The 16,851-nt window shown below is 42.8% G+C and overlaps 1 protein-coding gene across 8 annotated transcripts in view; it reads left to right on the top strand.

Annotated features, from left to right (window-relative positions):
- Positions 1-1,358: 1,358 nt before the first annotated feature.
- CNOT4 (CCR4-NOT transcription complex subunit 4) overlaps positions 1,359-16,851 on the top strand; it is an 82,806-nt gene continuing 67,313 nt past the window's right edge. For 2 of the 8 annotated variants that reach the window (XM_056340258.1, XM_056340260.1), the window contains exon 1: positions 1,359-1,758. The gene's annotated coding sequence lies outside the window, so the exon portion shown is untranslated. Of the gene's footprint in view, positions 1,759-2,292; positions 2,434-16,851 lie in introns of all 8 variants that reach the window. The other 6 variants (XM_056340263.1, XM_056340261.1, XM_056340265.1 and 3 more) reach the window with 4 other exon arrangements.

Below are 16,851 nucleotides of genomic sequence, written 5' to 3' on the forward strand. Positions count from 1 at the left end.
GCATGGGGGTTCCCAGAAAAAGGAAGGGAAAGTTACCGGTTCAGTTTTAACAGGCCCATGGCCCAGGGTGCCTGTGGTAGAAAGAGGAGACAGAAGCAATGTGATTTGCGTGTGTTTGTGACAATACAAAGACAAAAAATCCCCAGGCCTTTTTGGCAGTGGAGAGATCATCTCTTTGAGAATTTGCAGGAAGTTGCTTCTGTCAAAATTACTTACAACCCCTATGCACAGAAACAGAATTTGCTTCGAATTTGTAACTGAAGAGAGAAAACCAAAACACCTTTTTCTGTGTCTTTGGCTTCTGTTGCAAATAGGGAATGGACCTGGAAAATAGTAACAAAACCAACAGCAATGACGACGCCGACCGTAACAAAAAACCGCAGCAAAGGAGCAGTACCATGTGAGTGCCTGCGGCCATGGGACAGCCACGCCTGGGCACAGAGGGGCGCGCAGCCGGGGGAGCCCCCGGCCACCCAGCGCAGGGTCTGGCAGGGCAGCAGCACCGCGCTCCGGGAACCGGGGCGGCGTGGAAGGGCTCTCCAAATGTCACAACGTCAGAAAGAGATGCCCTCGTTAGCGAAGCAATCCTGTCACACCGGGTCGTCGCGGTTGGGGCCCGGGAGGATGGGGGAAAAATGGACAAAAAAGGGGAGGGAAAAGTAGGGGGGGAGGTAGCGCAGGGGTGCCCTCCCGGAGGAAGGGGCTGTTGAGCGGGGCCGATGGCAGAGAACGCCGCCCGCGGAGGGGACACCGGGGCCGCGCAGGGGCGCGGAGCCCTCTCCCGGCGTGCGCGGGGCGGGGCGCGGGGCGGGGCGCGGTGGGGACCCGGCGCTGGCGTCGGGCTGGTGAGAGCCGCGTCCCGGCCGGCGGCGGCGCCGTGACAGCTGCTCCGGCCGACAGCCGGTTTAGGGGAGGATGTTCCCTCCCTAGGCGCTACAGCCAACGACCGGCAAAGTCTGAGGGGGAAGCAGGCGGGGTCGCTTCGCAACCTGGCGGGGGGAAAATCCCAAAGCAACACCAGGAGAGGAGGAAAAAAAAGTAATAATCGACCGAGTACTTAAAATGTGCGCTGATGTAACGGCCAGCAACAGGTGGCTGGTATTGCAGCAGGTTTACGGCCGGGGAGTCCCGGTGCGCCGGGCCATGCGGTCTGAGGAGAGGGGTTGGGGTCCCCGGCCTCACCCGGGCGGCAGCGGTGGCGGAGGAGGAGCGGCCCCCCCGGCGCGGGGCTGCCCTGCGGCTGCCCCCCTCCGCGCCGCCCGGGCCGCCGCCGCCGCCTACAAGTCCCGTCAATCCCAGCGCCGTCGCGGCCGCTGGCGTCGCGCCTCGCCCCCCCCTCCCGCCATTGCTCCCCGCCCACTGCCGGCGGCGCAAGCGCAGGGGAGGCGGCGTCCAGGGCAAGTCTCGCTAATGTAAGATGGTGGCCGGGCTGGCAGCGGAGCGCCCCGAGCTCGGAGATTACTCTTCTCTCGCGTAAAGGTCGTCGGAGCAGCCGCCCAAGCGCCCGGCCGGCCGCCACCGCAGGTCCCGCCCCAGGAGCGTCGCTGCGGTTTTCTCCCCCCCGCTTCTCCTCTCTTTCCTCGCCGCCTCTCTCCTTCCCTCCCCACCCTTCTCCTTCTCCCCTCGCCTCCTTCCCCGCACGCTCACCCACCCACCCACCTGACCGCCCCCGCCGGCCCGGCCGCCGCCGCCGCGCCGGGCAGCGTGAGGGAGAGCCGCGCACACGCACCGCGGGCCGGGCAGGGAGGAGGAAGGCGGGTGAGTGCGAGCTGAAGGCCGGGCCGGGGAAGGAAGGAGGGAGGGAGGGAGGGGGGGAGGGAGAGGCGAGGAGGAGGAGGAGGAGGAGTGGGGGGGGAGCTGGGCCGCTCTGACTACGAGAGCGCCGAGGCTTCGCTGGGACGGCGCAGGCCTCAGCCCACCCCCGGTGTCAGTCCCGGCGGTGGGGGGGACGCGCCGGGCCGCTGCCGTGCGCTGAGGGCACCGGGCCGTGTGGGGCGGGAGAGGGGGCGAGCGGGCGGCTTCTCCGCGGGGGGCGCCGGGGAAGGGGGCTCCCTCCGTGCCGCTGCCTGGGGCAGGCTGCGTTTATTTCCTCCATGCCGGCGCGGCGCGGGGGAGCCGCTGGGCTGGGCCGGGCCGGGCCGCCGGCCGGGGGTGCAGGGGGGACGGTGGCCCCGGAGCCGCTCGCGTCTGCCAGGGGAGGCCGGCGCGGCCGGGCGCGGGGATCGCGGCGTGATTCGCTTCAGATTTGCGTGGAAATTTCCTCTCTCCCCTTCTTTCTCCTGCCGGAGCCAGGCTCCATTTGTTCTTGTGATCTGCACTTTTTTTTCCTGAGAGAGAGAGGCAAACAGATGGTGAATGGCAGCCTCTTATTTTTGGTGTTGTTTTGGACGGTCCGTGTAACCTCCCGAGATTTGTCTGTCAGTAAAATAACTGGTACGTAACTTTCCGTCTCTTACTTGCAAAATACAAGAAGCCCTTTCCATTTTGTGCGTTAGCAGAAGCAAATGACACGGCTGCGTACGGGCTCTCAGTCTACTTCCAGCAACGGTCGTACAGCTCTACCTGCCAGTCTGAAAGCGAGCTGCCAGTGCCTTGGTCTGTAGGGTAAAAGAGGAGGGAAAATATACTAGATGATTATTTTAAAATGCTTTGTTACCGCACCTGAAAGGAGTTAATTGTCCCTGGTTGATATACTTGTGTCAGTATGGGAATATCAGGTACGTAGTTCATAGGAGGAGGAGTTCTCTCCTCTACAGCATATGTTAATGTAAGCAAACCCCATCAGCTAGTTAAAGCTGTGGAAACTCCAGGCCTGCAGATGTTAGCTTGCTCCTGCCCAGAAGTTTTAGAAGTTAATGATGTCTAATCACATGTTTACTGAGCCTGTACAGATTTTGAACTTTCTGTGTTTTAACTGTCTGTATTTTGTTTTAATTTTAAAAGTCTTGACTTCAGCGTGCTTGCACAACTTCATATTCCTGTAAATGGCACTAAGAGAAGAGAAACTCATAGCAAAAAATTAATATATATGGAAGAATCAAATTCCTTCTAACTCCTTTCCCTGCTTTAAAAAAAAGGAAAGAGGAAAAGAATAAAATGAAATACAGGCTTGTGAAGAGCAGATGATAAAATCACTGTTTGGCTTGAGAGTGTGAATTAGTTTCAGATGGCATACAAATACTCAAATATACTTCTAGTTTCTTAGCATCTCTCTAATAATGTAGTGAGCTAGTGCATGGTGTAGGATTCAGATGTGTTGTACTTTAAGCTTTTGGGATTCTGTGGTAGAGTTACCATTTCATAAACAAGACAAACACATGTAAGCATTCAGAAATGCTTGGCAGTTGAACTTGGCTGAGTTGCAAATGAAGTTCATTCTGGGGGAAAGGATTGTTTTGGGAAGGGGGAATACAATGATAAAATTATCTCTGCTTTTAACTTACCTGTTTTCTCGGGTGCCTCTTTATTAGCTTTTAAAATGATGAGTCTTGGAGGATCCTAACAGCTTTTCTCTTTACAGAGAAAAAGCGGTGAATACTTGTCAGGAATAGTGCTGTATTAATTTCTTAGTGTCTTTTCTTCAGAACATTTAAGAACAGCTATATGGTGCCCACTAAATTAAAAGGCTTGGGTTAAAGAAGCTGGTGAGAGAATATGTACAAGTATGTGGCTTTTTTGTTTAATGAAAAATATTCATTATAAACAGATGCATCTTGTGCTTCATGGCTGCTCTTCAGGAAAGTTAGGATATTCTTTGAGTGAAATGTTTTGAAATTACTCTGGCCAGAACCTTAAGTACAGGCCCCGAAGGCTTAACTCTGGGAACTGTTTTTCAAAGAGGTAGGCAAAATTTTGAGATTATTTCAAATAGATAGTGTTTTGTAAGCACAGGTAACTGCTGTGTGGCTGATCATAGATTGCATCTTAGGCCTTTGACAACTAAATTCGTTGTTCTGGTAAGGTGAGGCTGATCTATAGGCCTTACTACTTGTTGGAAGGAAATTACTTGCTCAGCAAGACTGCTAGGATCAAGAGTTCTTAAACTTCTAATTGCTGAATGGTGTCTTAGGTTGTACGAACCACCTTTTGTCCAACTTGCAGTTGTGTGGTATTGCTGAGATGACTTGAGTAAGCACATATGTGAAAGACTGTATATCTTACCTTGCTTTAATGTCCTGAATATTTCAGCCCTTTAAATACATTGATGCTTTTTTTGCTTTCCAGTGTGTGTCTTTCTACCTGGGTTGTCCCACTTTCATTGGATGGAAAGTGTTGAGAGGAGTCAGAGCTCTATGAATAAATAGAGCCTCCATCTCTCTGGGCCCCCCTCTTCTGGTTCTTGGAGAATAGTCCAGGAATTCATTCCTTTCAGGAGATTGGTTAACATTTTAACAACTGTAAACATTTATCAGGCTTGGAAAATGAGGTATAGCAGCAAATGGTTTGGCATGGCTTGAGATCTGCTCAGACCTTCTGGTTCTTCCTGTAAGCAAATTGGGAGGGCAGTGTGAACATCTAGCAGTAAATACGAATATAACCTCTGTAAGTAAAGGCATGTATACATTTTTGCATTAAACTGCTTGGATCGGTTTGCATGTTTTAATCAGACTGGATTTTGTTATCACATACCAGAAACTTTGATATGCTTGGTTTTGTCAGATGGCATTTTTCTTGTGCGAGCTTAGAAAGGGGATCCTCGTAATTTTCTTACCTCAAAATTGGCTCAAAGATTCTGCTAATTTAGTGGAAGTCCAGCTAGCTGTTATTAGACTGGCTACGTGAGCTTAAAGGGAAGAATTGGTGTTTAATGATTTTTGCATAGTACTAAGATCAAGTAGGGTTTGTGGCGTGGGGTTTTTGTTTTCCTTTCCCTTTCCCTTGGCTGTTCTGGGAACATGACAACTCCAAGGTATTTCTTGTAGTAGTCTATCATTTAAATGGAGCTTACAAGTGACTTCTAAACACATATGTACAAAATAATGCATTTCATAAGTTACCTTAAGCACATACTATGCACATGCTTTGACAGTTTGAGGAAGCCTGCATCCAAAACCATCAGGAGAATACAGGCTGAGAGAATGACACTCCTTGTCCCTTTCTTTCTGTGTACCCTGAAAGCTAGGTGCTGTGTTTTTCTGGAGCAGAATATGTTAATTTCATAACGATTAATCAATCATCTGTCTATTTTTATTAGGCACTTCATCTGTTGCTGGCTTTCAAACTGGGGAATGGTGGGTTTGGGTCAGCATAAGGGGGATATTTTTTATCCTTCAGTCACAGAGTTAAAAGTAGATGTAGAGATCAAGCAAATGTGCTACTGAACTTGCTGGAAAGGGAGCTTAGCACTTGGCTGAGGCTTGTGCCCTGAGCAGTGCTGTCTGCTTTTGATCAGGTTTTGTTTTCTTGCAAGGGAAGAAGGGAAAACTTCTGGCTTTCTAACATACTGTGATTCCAGCACGGGTGTCTATCTTGCTGATGTCTTGAGAAGAATAGATGTCTAATAGGAAGGGGGTTCTAATTGACTGCAATATCTGATACAAAGTAACTGTACTTCTACATATCTTGGTTGTGAGATAGAGGGTCCCCTGTTATTGTGCAGATCCTTGGACTGTTCCCTCTGGGCTTTGGGTGTTTAACTCATCACAGCTTAGCTGTCCTTGATTGTTGGAAGTTAACATTGCAGTATCTTATATTTGATTGCAAATATTAATTGTTAGCCCGAGGAATTTGGGCTGATGTTTGTTTTTAAGGAATTTTTATTTTAGAGAAATGAAGTGGATAGAGAAAGAAACTGTAAAATGGCAACGCACTTACCTTTCTTGACTTCGAATTTCTTCTAATGAATTCTTCAAGTTGTGAACAGAATCACAAGAACTTCCTAGGAATGACCAAAAAATATGACAGGAGTAAGTGGGAGTACATGTTCTATCGCTTTCAAGCAGTGCTTCATTCCTGGTTTTACTTTGGCACATTTTTAGGCCTTGTTTGTGGTGGACTGCAACCTAATCTTATGTTTTGGACTACTGAGCTCTAATTTCTTCCTTGCTGAACAGAAGGGGCATTTGCTTTTCACAGTGTGGGTGTTCTTAAATGGTTCTTCCACGTAATATTTGATATAGAAAAGTAGTAACTAAAAGTGTAGCAATCACACTTGCAGGACAAAATACACTGCATAGGAAGACTTGCTATCAGGTGCCTAGCTTAATGCAGTGGAAAAGTGAGAAGCTGGGCAATTTGTTTCAGGAACACTGAATTCAACAGATTAAATTTATTTGAAAGCTGGCTTCATGTTATATTTTGGTTTAAAGTTTCTATCACCAGTGTAGATTTAATATGAATCCTGTTTGAATGGTGTACAGTAATTTTCAATTGCAAGAGGCATGGGCTGAGACACCTATAGTGTGAAATACTGTACTTGCAGGTGGAGTAACTTTATTACTTCTAAACCCATCTCCTATTACATGTTATAATAACTTATCTTAAAAAAAACCAAAAACAACAGAATTTGAGTGCAAGAATGGGAGGAAGTAATTCAATTATATTTATATGTGCTTTGGAGCTACCTACCTGAGGGAGTTCAGGTGATAGAAGTTTTGACGAAGGTAATGTCCCAGATAGGTAAGCACATGGTGGCTGTTGTTCAGAGTTTCAATTTTGCAATACAGCCTAGAAATCTAGGAAAATGAGATGGGGAGGGAAAAGTACATAGCAGTAATCACTAGATGTGTGGAGAAAGTGTTCAGCTACCTTTTTTTTTTTTTTTCTTTCTCTACCTGCTCTCCAGATATAATGAGTGAAGGTAGGTATATGTAGCTATAGCTGTGCCTTGTCAGTTAAAGACCTAAAGCTTCTCTGTGATCTGTAGAATTTACCTTGGGCTGTTGGACGTTGCAAAAATAGAAACTATTCCTTCTCTTTGAATAGCTACTGCTTTATTACATATGACTTCTTCCTTTTCTATTGAATGAAATCTAGAATTATCTCATTCATAAAAAGCATCCTCTGAGAGCTCCTAAACTAGCATAAAATGAAAGACCAAAACTTGCTAGGTAAAATTTAGTGTTTATAGGTCAACTTGCCCAATAGTTAATTTGAATCCATTGCCCCCAATCAGTGTGAACTGTAGGGGCCCCTAAACTGCTGGAATTATGTTAAAAGCATTGGTCTAAATGAGAGAGGACCAGTAGCATTAATCCAATTTGTGTAGTGACTTAATCTTACCACCTTTTATCGTATAACTGCTGCTTGGCAGACTCCTTCTGAATGCCCGTGCTTCTGTTGGTTCTTTAGCAAGTTGAATCCTCTTTCCTAAGAAGGTAAGGTTTCCTTTTATGAAACTTCATCCTAGGTTAAGGGTCAAAGAAGTTATAGCTGAGGAACCACATCTGAGAAATTATAGCATTTTCCCATATTTGAAAGATTCTTTGCTTATCCTTTAATTTAGTAAAGCATGTATTTAGCGTTAGTGTTGTGGTTTCACAGTTAGTGGCAAACTGGTTCTAGAACATCAGGTGGTAAGTCTGAAACTAGAGGGTGATCACTGGTTTTCTTTTACTGTTCATGTATGTTGGAAATTCGGAAGAACAGCTGGGGAGTTTAAGGAAGTATCAGCTCTTAAACTCCTCAAGCTGTTTTCTGCTCATGGGTATTTCATCTCCTGGCTTAGATTAGTTTTGTTTTTGTCTTGAATAGTAGTTATAATTGTAAGCATGCTTCAAGGTAGGTCCATTCTCATGTTTTCACCAGTGTAGTGATTTCCTGTTCTAATTGAACCATTTTAGAGCCATTAATTTCTTAATTCTTATGCTCATGTTCTCATTCAGATTTAACCTTGAGGCTTGTGATTCCCTGGGGGTGGGGCAGCGTCATACCTTGTATGAGAACTATTGCTCTGGTTACTACTATATAAATACATAGCACAGTGAAACTTGGTAAGAACCAGCTGCGTTGTGTGACCACATGACTCCTGACAGTGTTAAGAAAACAGCATACCTCAGGCAGAAACTGCTTAGAATGGGTTCTGTGGATGATAGAATCTTTTTCTGGAAACTGGCTAACTGCTTTCAAGTTTGGTGACCAAAAACAGAACACCATACAGCCATCTTTAAAAGTCACACTACCATAGGCTTCCTTATATTTCTTTGAGCTTAGTTACATAGAGTATAATTAAAGTGAAGAATCAGAATAGGTACTTAAAAGTAAAATGCTTGTTCTGTCCCTACTTATAATTAATACCAGTTACCATGAGTCTTTTTCAATTCTTTACACATGTACACATATATTAAACTATTGAGTAGAGGTGAGGAAAAATTTGTTTTCAAACAAATGTAATTTGGTAAGACAAGGTGAGAGGCAGGCTCCTTTTGGCACTTGAAGTGCTGTAGTCATCCATGCTTAATAAATGAGCCACTTCCTGGTTGAGAGGTGCAACTAGCTGCTGTTTCTGCTGTATTCATTGTGTGCCAACTCTGAAAGCATGATGAAGGTAACTTCTATAGAGGAACAGTGCAGCATCTTTTGACGGTACTGTTTTTTTTCTGAGATTTACAATGGATTCAGGAAAGGCCCTAGTATATGGAAGGACACAAAAGGAGATGGACTTGGTGTTACTTTCTGGTTATTTGCCCAAATCTAAAGCTGGATGTTAGAGTATCCCCTCAAACAGAGCTGACAGCAGCGTAAATGTTTCTGAGGCCTCCTTAATATTGTCTTAATTTTGTTGTTCTTTTGTTTTAGTTCCTAAAGAAACTTAAATCTAATAGCCAGTTCTTCATTCCCTTAAGGCAGTTACTTGAATGTCATATGGGGTTCTTGTTTGCCTTGTAGGCTTAGGCTTCGCCAAAGGAACTGCATTCAGCCGCTCTTGATCAGTGTAAACTCAGAACTCTCTCTGTTAGTATTAAGAAGTCACAGCATTTAAAGGATATGCTGGGCAAGTGCATTTGCAGTCAACTTGAACTTCTGTGGTTTTTGTAACGTATATTTGTCATAGTCTGAGAGATTATTTGTTTGGGATTTAATTTAGTGCTTTGCACATACTAAGTGACTCCTTAACTTCACCTAGAGTTAATGCAGCTCATATAGTTGAAGTAGCAGTAGAAGGAATTAATTGAAACTTCTAATACACATCCTACTTAAGTTTGTGGAAGCGGGCACTCTGATTTTGTGTATTTTACTAGACTGTTTCTTCTTAGAATGCTAAATTAGTTTTCCCTTTCTACCCATACTTTTTAGAAAATGACCTGGAAAACTGTTTCCCCAGGATACTTCTTAATACTCTCCCTTTCTTTTTTTCTTTAAGGCAGTTGCTTTGTGTGTGACTGTCTCTAAAATGTGTTTACTGCAGCATATAGGTTATCTTCAAGCAGTTGTATATTCTGCTTACCACTGAGATAAAGGTACTTCCCTGAACACAGTTCCTGATCTTTCTCAGCTTTGTTGTTTAGTAACAAATCTGTGTTTCCCTGTAAAGTGGAAGCAGAGGATTGTAGCTTGCCTACCATATATTTGGGAATGGGGATTTATGATGTGAATGAATATTGCACAAAACTACCACCTTTCTGGATTTCTAGCAGGTATGTGGAGTGAATGACATAAAGATTATTCTGTCCTCTGAAGTTTTCCTGTGCTTCTAGGGTATACGCTTGAACTCTTGGTTTGCTTTTTGAAATAAACCCCAGTCTTTTGCAAATACAAAATGCATGTCTACAGTAATGCTGCAACTTACTTTGACCAGTTTTAGACTTGAATACTTCTAAGTGGTTATACCTTGTTATTAATTTGTGAATCCTTGAAACTTTGTAGTTTTTATCTCACTGGGGGATGCAACCTTCATTTCAAGGCAGTGACGCAAGACTCTGGAGTATTTAAACTCCTGTGTTTAGGCATAAGAAATATAAAATTTTGAATAATTCAAGGTCATCCCTATTTTCTGGATAAGAGAAATGGAGTTTCGTTCCTTGTAATGTAACTTTTACCCTTGGGACAGTCTTGTGATTGTTTCCACCTTTATCTTTGTTTGCATTGACTTTTATCAGGCAGAAATAGGGATAAAAGTGAACCATAATCAGTAATTTCTGAGATTTGTTGCCTGAAATATTTGGCCTTGTAGAACCGAGCTCTGCCTTGTGCTGTTTTTTGTTGTGATGGCGATCTTATTGGCTGAAGAATGGTCAAATAAGTGTAATCTTCCAACTTCCTGAAAGGTATATTTTATATATTTATACTACAATTTATGCTTAAGCAGTAGAAAGGCTGGGCATAGAGTGGCTACTTCAGAACTTAATTTCACCCTGCAGTTCCTAGAATTTTATCTTCTTGTCCCAACAGTGTCTTCAAGGTGTGTAAGATTCAGTACAACCCAGAAAAAAGTGAGCATGAGGTAGAGATTTAGGTGTGTTTGTTGTTCTGTTTTCCAGTTCCACATTTGTGGGATAGTGGGTTTTGGCTGGTGTTTTTTTTGTTCTTTTCCCCATGAAGTAAAATTCTAAGTATTCTCTTTAGAAGCCAACAATAATCCTAAAGTGTGATTGAGTATGACTGTGACATGGTAGACATTTGTACTATTTTCTGTTGCCTCACATATTAGCCAATCTTTGTGAAGTAGCATCCTGCCCTGTCCCAAGCAGATGTCCTAAGCACAGTATTTTATTTTTCTTACTTAAACTGAATTCTGAGTCCATGTTTTTCTTCAGTGAATAGAACTGATAGATCATTGTGTTTAAAATCCAGTATTAAATACCCAGATGTACTTTGTGTTTTATCCAGCTGTGTTCTAAGTTGTTAGAAGAGGTACTTCATTGTCTTGAATTGTGTAAAAGAATTCCAGATTTTAGAGGAGCTTCACCCTTTGCCATTTTCAGCATAAAATAAGAAATAAGCCAGGGGCCTAATTTCCACCTATTTTCTGATAATGCCACAAATTTGGACACAGGATATGTGCTTATTTGCAGCCAGTTTTACTTTCCAGATACTTACATGTTTGACTCACTTTTTTTTTTTTTTTTCCTGTCAGACTTTGCAGATACTACCCACAGGGGCTAATGTTTTAGGTGTTTGTGCACTCCTGAAAAATTTTAAGTGTTAAGTACCTCAGTGTAGATATTAATGTACCTTTAAAGTAGAAATGGGCTTTTAGTATTAAACTTCTATCGTAACTTTACAGTTCCACTGTACCACATGGATTTATGCACTAAGACTGTGACCTTGTGCAACAGCAGTGTTTGTGCTAGGGAGTTGTTTTAATAAAAGCAAATGTAGGCTTGGTTCTCTGGTTCAAGCACGTTCTGTAATTTCAGTATAGTTGATAGGTCTCTTCCATTGAGTAAGGTTTACTACTTAAGTGTTTGTAGGATCAAAGCTTTAATTTCTAGTATTTTGTTTTTCTGCCTTGAGTGCTGCCTAAACATGTTGCTGTGTTGCCTTAGGTTTAAAATGGAAAGTATAGACAGGTTTATGGGATCGTAGAATGATTTGGGTTGGAAGGGACCTTAAAGATCATCTAGTTCCAACCAGACTGCCATGGGCAGGGACACCTTCCACTGGACCAGGTTGCTCAAAGCCCCATCCAGTCTGGCCTTGAACACTGCCAGGGATCGGGCATCTGCAGCTCCTCAGGGCAGCCTGTTCCAGTGTCTCGCCCTCACAGTAAAGAATTTCTTCCTAATATCTAAGCTAAATCTATGTTCTTTTAGTTTAAAGCTATTGCTCCTTGTCCTATCACTATGTACCTTTGTAAAAAGTCCCCCTCCAGATTTCTTGGAGGCTGTCTTTAGGTATTAAAAGGCAGCTGTAAGGTCTCCCTGGAGTGGTCTCTTTTCCAGGCTGAACAAGTCCGACTCTTTCAGCCTCTTTCATAGGTTGGGTGCTCCAGCCCTCTGATCGTGGCCCTCCTCTGGACCCGCTCAAGCAGTTTCATGTCTGTCTTATGTTGGGGGCCCCAGTTAGTTGTTCAACGAATAATCTGTTTCCAAATTGTTGAAGTGTTGATTAGCCTGTGGCTTAAACTGACCTGGCTACTCTTCTGTGGTGAAAGGCAAGCATTGTTGCTTTTTGCAAAAGTAAAGTTTGCTGTTTTGGTGGTTTGTTGTTTTTTTTTTTTCCTTCCCCCCCCCCCCCCCCCCCCCCCCCCCATCTTGTGGCTGTAAAGGTATTAAGAGTGTGAATGGCTGAGAGTGAATCTCAGGGCAGTGCCTGTGCTGTTTCCCAAGTTTTAGGACAAAGTGAAGAGACTGACCAAATCCTTTTCCAGCTGTGCGATTCTTGGTAGCTTCTCAAGGATTCTGAAGAATTTCTTTAAGCAGGCACAAGGATTGCATTTATTTGTAGGGTTTTATTTTTAAAAAGAAAAAGGGGCTGGATGAGGAGTACAGACCTTTCTCTGACACATTTGCTTCCTTTCAGCTAGGAATGAAAGGACGGACTTGAGTTTTCCAGAGAGATACGGAGGTCTTAGAGAAGATTCCCTGTTTACTGTTATGGAGGTATAACTGCTTCTTGTATCTGTAGGTTCTTCCACCTGCCATTTTGAGGAAAGAAAGGACTGGTACATGGCTCAATAACTGCTAGGAGGTCTAAAGTAAATCTTTGGGTACGCCTCTTCTCCTTTAGTCCTTCCCTTCCTGTCTCTGGGCTTCCTTGACTGATGAGTCATGACATGGCTTTTCCAGCAGTTAATGATTCCTGATGTTACTTGCTTCACCAAAGAGTGAGTGTCTTTGAAGAGCTGATACTGTCCTGAAATATCTTGCCATTAGCCTGATCAGTAACTTTGTAGGACTGGATGGAGGACTGGGAAAAGTGATATAGGAATTCTTGCTTGTAATTGTCAGTAGGGCACTAACCTTAACAGAAATTTACTTCAGATGCTGGAGTGCTTGCAGCTTCTTTGTTAACGTCTTTCACTTTTTTTATAACTTAAATGGTTTAGGCAGTAGCCCTAGTAATGTACTGTTACTCTCCTTGCTGACATGTTTCTGATCCATGGACTTTGAGGGTTTTTTTTTATTCTCCCCACTCCCTTCCAGTTCTGGGCTTCTTTACTTTTTCCTGTGCAACCAAGTGTGCGTGTGTGTGTGTGTGTGTGTATGTGTATATATATATATAAGCCTGTAAAACTTCTGCTCTACTCGGCAGAACTGTCATTCAACTGTATGGCTATTTTAGAAGTTCTTCCATAGCTCTAATTTGAGTTTAGAAGCAGAGCTACAGGCTGAACATGAGTTCCATTCACTTAACTCTCTTTAGAGTTATGTCCTGGAGAGGGTTTGTAGTGAGCCTAGAAAGGCAGCGTACAACTCCAGCTTGTAGTAGAACAGGCTTCAGTATGAGGTTTTAGTTTCTGCAGTTGTATCTGGGTAAGTGCAGGGATGAAGATCAAAAGCAACTCTTAATCCAAACTTTATAATGTAATGGAAGACTTTAAGTCTAGCAGATGCATATGAGAAGTAAGAGTTTGCTAAAATTGTCTTGATTGTGAGGAAAGTGAATATTCAGCCTGCAGAAGAGAAAGCGGTGGGAAGCAGGGGGAACTAACAGTAACCTTCTGGTACCTATGGGCTGGCTATTGAGAATACAGAGCCATACTTTTTATAGCAGTGTGTGGAATGCAGGCAAGAGACAGTAGGCATGCATTAAAATAACTGCATTTAGGAAGAATGTGTTTCACCATGGAGTGGGACAGTCATTGGAACAGTAAAAGAGGATCTGCAGCTTGCATGAATGTTTTGATGCCCAACTGGGTAAAGCGCTGAGTTATCAAGACTGATGTTGCTGTCCTTGCTTTGAGCAGGAGGTTAACTGGAGAACCCTAGAGATCCTTTCCAGCTGGAATTTTTCTATGATTCTGTACCAAAAAAGTGTAAAAATTCTCAACTTCATTAATATGAAGTTGTCCATGTTAGAGCTTGAAATTAAGAATCAGTAATGGGCCTATATTAAAAGCCTTCACGTGTAGTGTGGCTTCGGTAGAAATGCAAGGTTTTTAAACTTAAAGGTACTCCTTGATGTAAACACGGAAGCTTATGGGTGTGATACAGAAGATTGCTGAATCTCTTGCACAGTCAAAGGTCGTTTCTTTTCTTAAAGTTTGAGCTGGTTGCTTAAAAATGGTGATGGAATTCTCAGAAGTTAAATAACTTTTCCATACACTGTCCATGGTACTGCAGAGGCAGGCATTGCCCTTCCACAGTGGTAGTCAGTTTGAGGGTATGTTGGAATAAAAGTGGCTTAGTATTGAAGCTGGCGTAAGTTGTGTATGTGATGGTGTTTTTGTGGCTGTTGCCCGCCCCTGTAAGGTTTTTCTTCTTGTTCATCCTTTGGGCTAGATACTTTTGCTCAAAGCCTCAGGAATAGTAACAACACTGTGGGTGGCTAAATGCACATTCACGCAGTTGTCTTTGCAAAAAAGCAGGAGAAACAGACTTTGCTTATGTTGGCTAAAAAGCACAATTTTATAGTAGATAATCCAGAATAATTTCTGCAACTTGTAACTGCAAGTAAGCTATAATTTGTCTTACGGCAGAATTTAGTCTCAGTTTTCTGCTTAAACGAAGAACTTTAGGTAGCTTCCTAATGATCAGCAGGATTATGGATAGAGTCCTAAATGAAAGACAAAACTAGGTGTTGAACATCGTTATGGTGGTTTACAGCTTTGGCAGTGTCCCCTGGGAAAATGCAGGCAATGAAGAAAATCTGGTCCTAGCACCCAAAACTTCATTTTTTTTCCCCGTGTATCTAAGAATGAATACTGTCCTTTACCCAAAATTCACAAGCTTGAGAAAGAATACCTGCAAAGTCTAGGACAACTAACATAATCAGAAAAGTGTTTTTAAATTAACCCTTTGTTACACTGATATTGCTGTTAGATGAAGGCTGAAGGACACAGTACTTGTATTTCCTTTAAAACCAAACCACTGGACAGTAACACTAACTCTTTTGACTTGTATTGTCATGGTTTAATGGCTCTTGCAAACTAGAACTAATAGGACTGATGAGCTAGTACAGGTATCTGTAAACTATTCAATATCTTTATAAAATGCTGTAAAGGAGCTTTTTTTGCGTCTACTAATGTTCTTCAACTCTTTGTCAGTCAAACAAGTTTAGCAGGAGTAATATAAAAAATTGTAAAAGTGTACCTTGGTTCTGGCCTGGAGGAATATGAAGGAAGCTCATTCTTCAGGTTGCCTTTATTTTTTGGCTTCTCCCCACAACTTGTAGCTTGGTGTGGTATAGGCAAACTGGGGTACTCTGGGTAGCAGAGACCTGGACTTTAGCTGACATGGGTCTATAGTTAGTAGTTTACATGTCATGGTCACTACTAACCCTGACCTAGATCTAGGTGCCAGCTAAAAGGTCAGCATTCTAAAATATTAAGGGACTACTGGAGAAGTAGTCCTTTGCAAAAAAACCAAAAACAAACCCAAAAAACCATTCAGCTCTAAGAAGAGCAGAGATGATGGACAGGCTCTTCACCTAAATGTATGGGTTCTTAGTCTTGTTTTGTCTGGGGATGTTGAACATGAAAGTGCCTTTTCTGTTGTTGTGGGTTGTTGCAGTTTGCCTTCTACGTAATTTATCAGTGAATTATATTTGGTACTTTGACTGTTGCTAGTTATATTGAAAAGAAATTTTAAATACTACCTTTCTCCATCTAAAAATGCAAGTGTAACATTTATCTTGAGTAAGATTTCTTTTTTTTGGAAGGTAAAGGGGAAAAGCTTCTTAGACCATATAAGCAATTCTGCATAATGGTCTTTTAATAAATAATTAGTATGAGACAACCATTCTGAAAGACAGAATGCCTTTTTAAAGGTTGAAAAAAGTTGAGAAGCAGACCCTGTATGTTTTGTGGAGAGCAGTAAACTCCTGTGTTTTTTCAGTTTAAGCTTGTGTCAGTTAATATATTTTCCTGTGTGCAAAGTGTGTTGTGGTAAATTGTAGCAGTACATGACTGCAGTTTCACGTGAAATACTTGGCATTATTTACATACCCATATGTAATGAATTCTGCCACCTATACTCCAAATTTGTGTTGAACTGTGAGAAGAGACTAAATGCAATATGTGTCTTGAAACATGTTGAACATGTTTAAATAGGAAGCAGATATAGTTGGGATGTTCAGCAACCATAATGCTGCCTGTTACGGACACTGTGTGATGATCACTGTATAGTAATACTTTGGGATTTTTTTGATCCATTTTAAACTGATGCAGTGTTTAACTGCTATGCCATAGTTGATCTTAATCAATTGACTTTCAAAATGTCATGCTTTTCATGCTTTTCCTGTTGCTGCTCACTGAGAATAACAGGGTAAATGACAATTCTTACACAAACCCTATGAACAACTTCTTAAATTAATCTAACTTCTCCTTAATTCTGATGAAAATTTGGGATGTCAGAGTGCTGAATACATTAAAGAGAGCCTATTTATAACTTAAATCAGTCAGTTACTGAATTCTGGAAGTGTCAGATTTTGTCATTCTGTCTCCCTGTGCAAGGTAGATGTAGAGGTAGTATCTTGTTGGATGCAGAGATAGTATGTCATGTTAGACCACTATACCTGTTTATTATTGGTGCTGGACATAATCTTGGCCTACAAAGTTTGTGGCTGCTTTGGCGTAGGATGAATGCAGGAGTGTATGTGAGGCACAAGACATGGCTTCTCCATCTTTGGTAGCCTCAGAACTCCAGAGGCGCACAGTGCTAGAGAAGGAAAGACATTTTCTTTCCCTCCATACTCGCTCTCATCTTCTCTTGGGGCCATCTTTGATCTGTGTCCTGCTGTTTAAGAAAAGCTGCTGTGGGCACATACTTTGTCTTTGGTATTGATTCCTCTGCGCTCAGGTGTAACACA

Source organism: Falco biarmicus, chromosome 5, assembly GCF_023638135.1.
Source record: "Falco biarmicus isolate bFalBia1 chromosome 5, bFalBia1.pri, whole genome shotgun sequence".
In the NCBI taxonomy this organism is placed as follows: domain Eukaryota; kingdom Metazoa; phylum Chordata; class Aves; order Falconiformes; family Falconidae; genus Falco; species Falco biarmicus.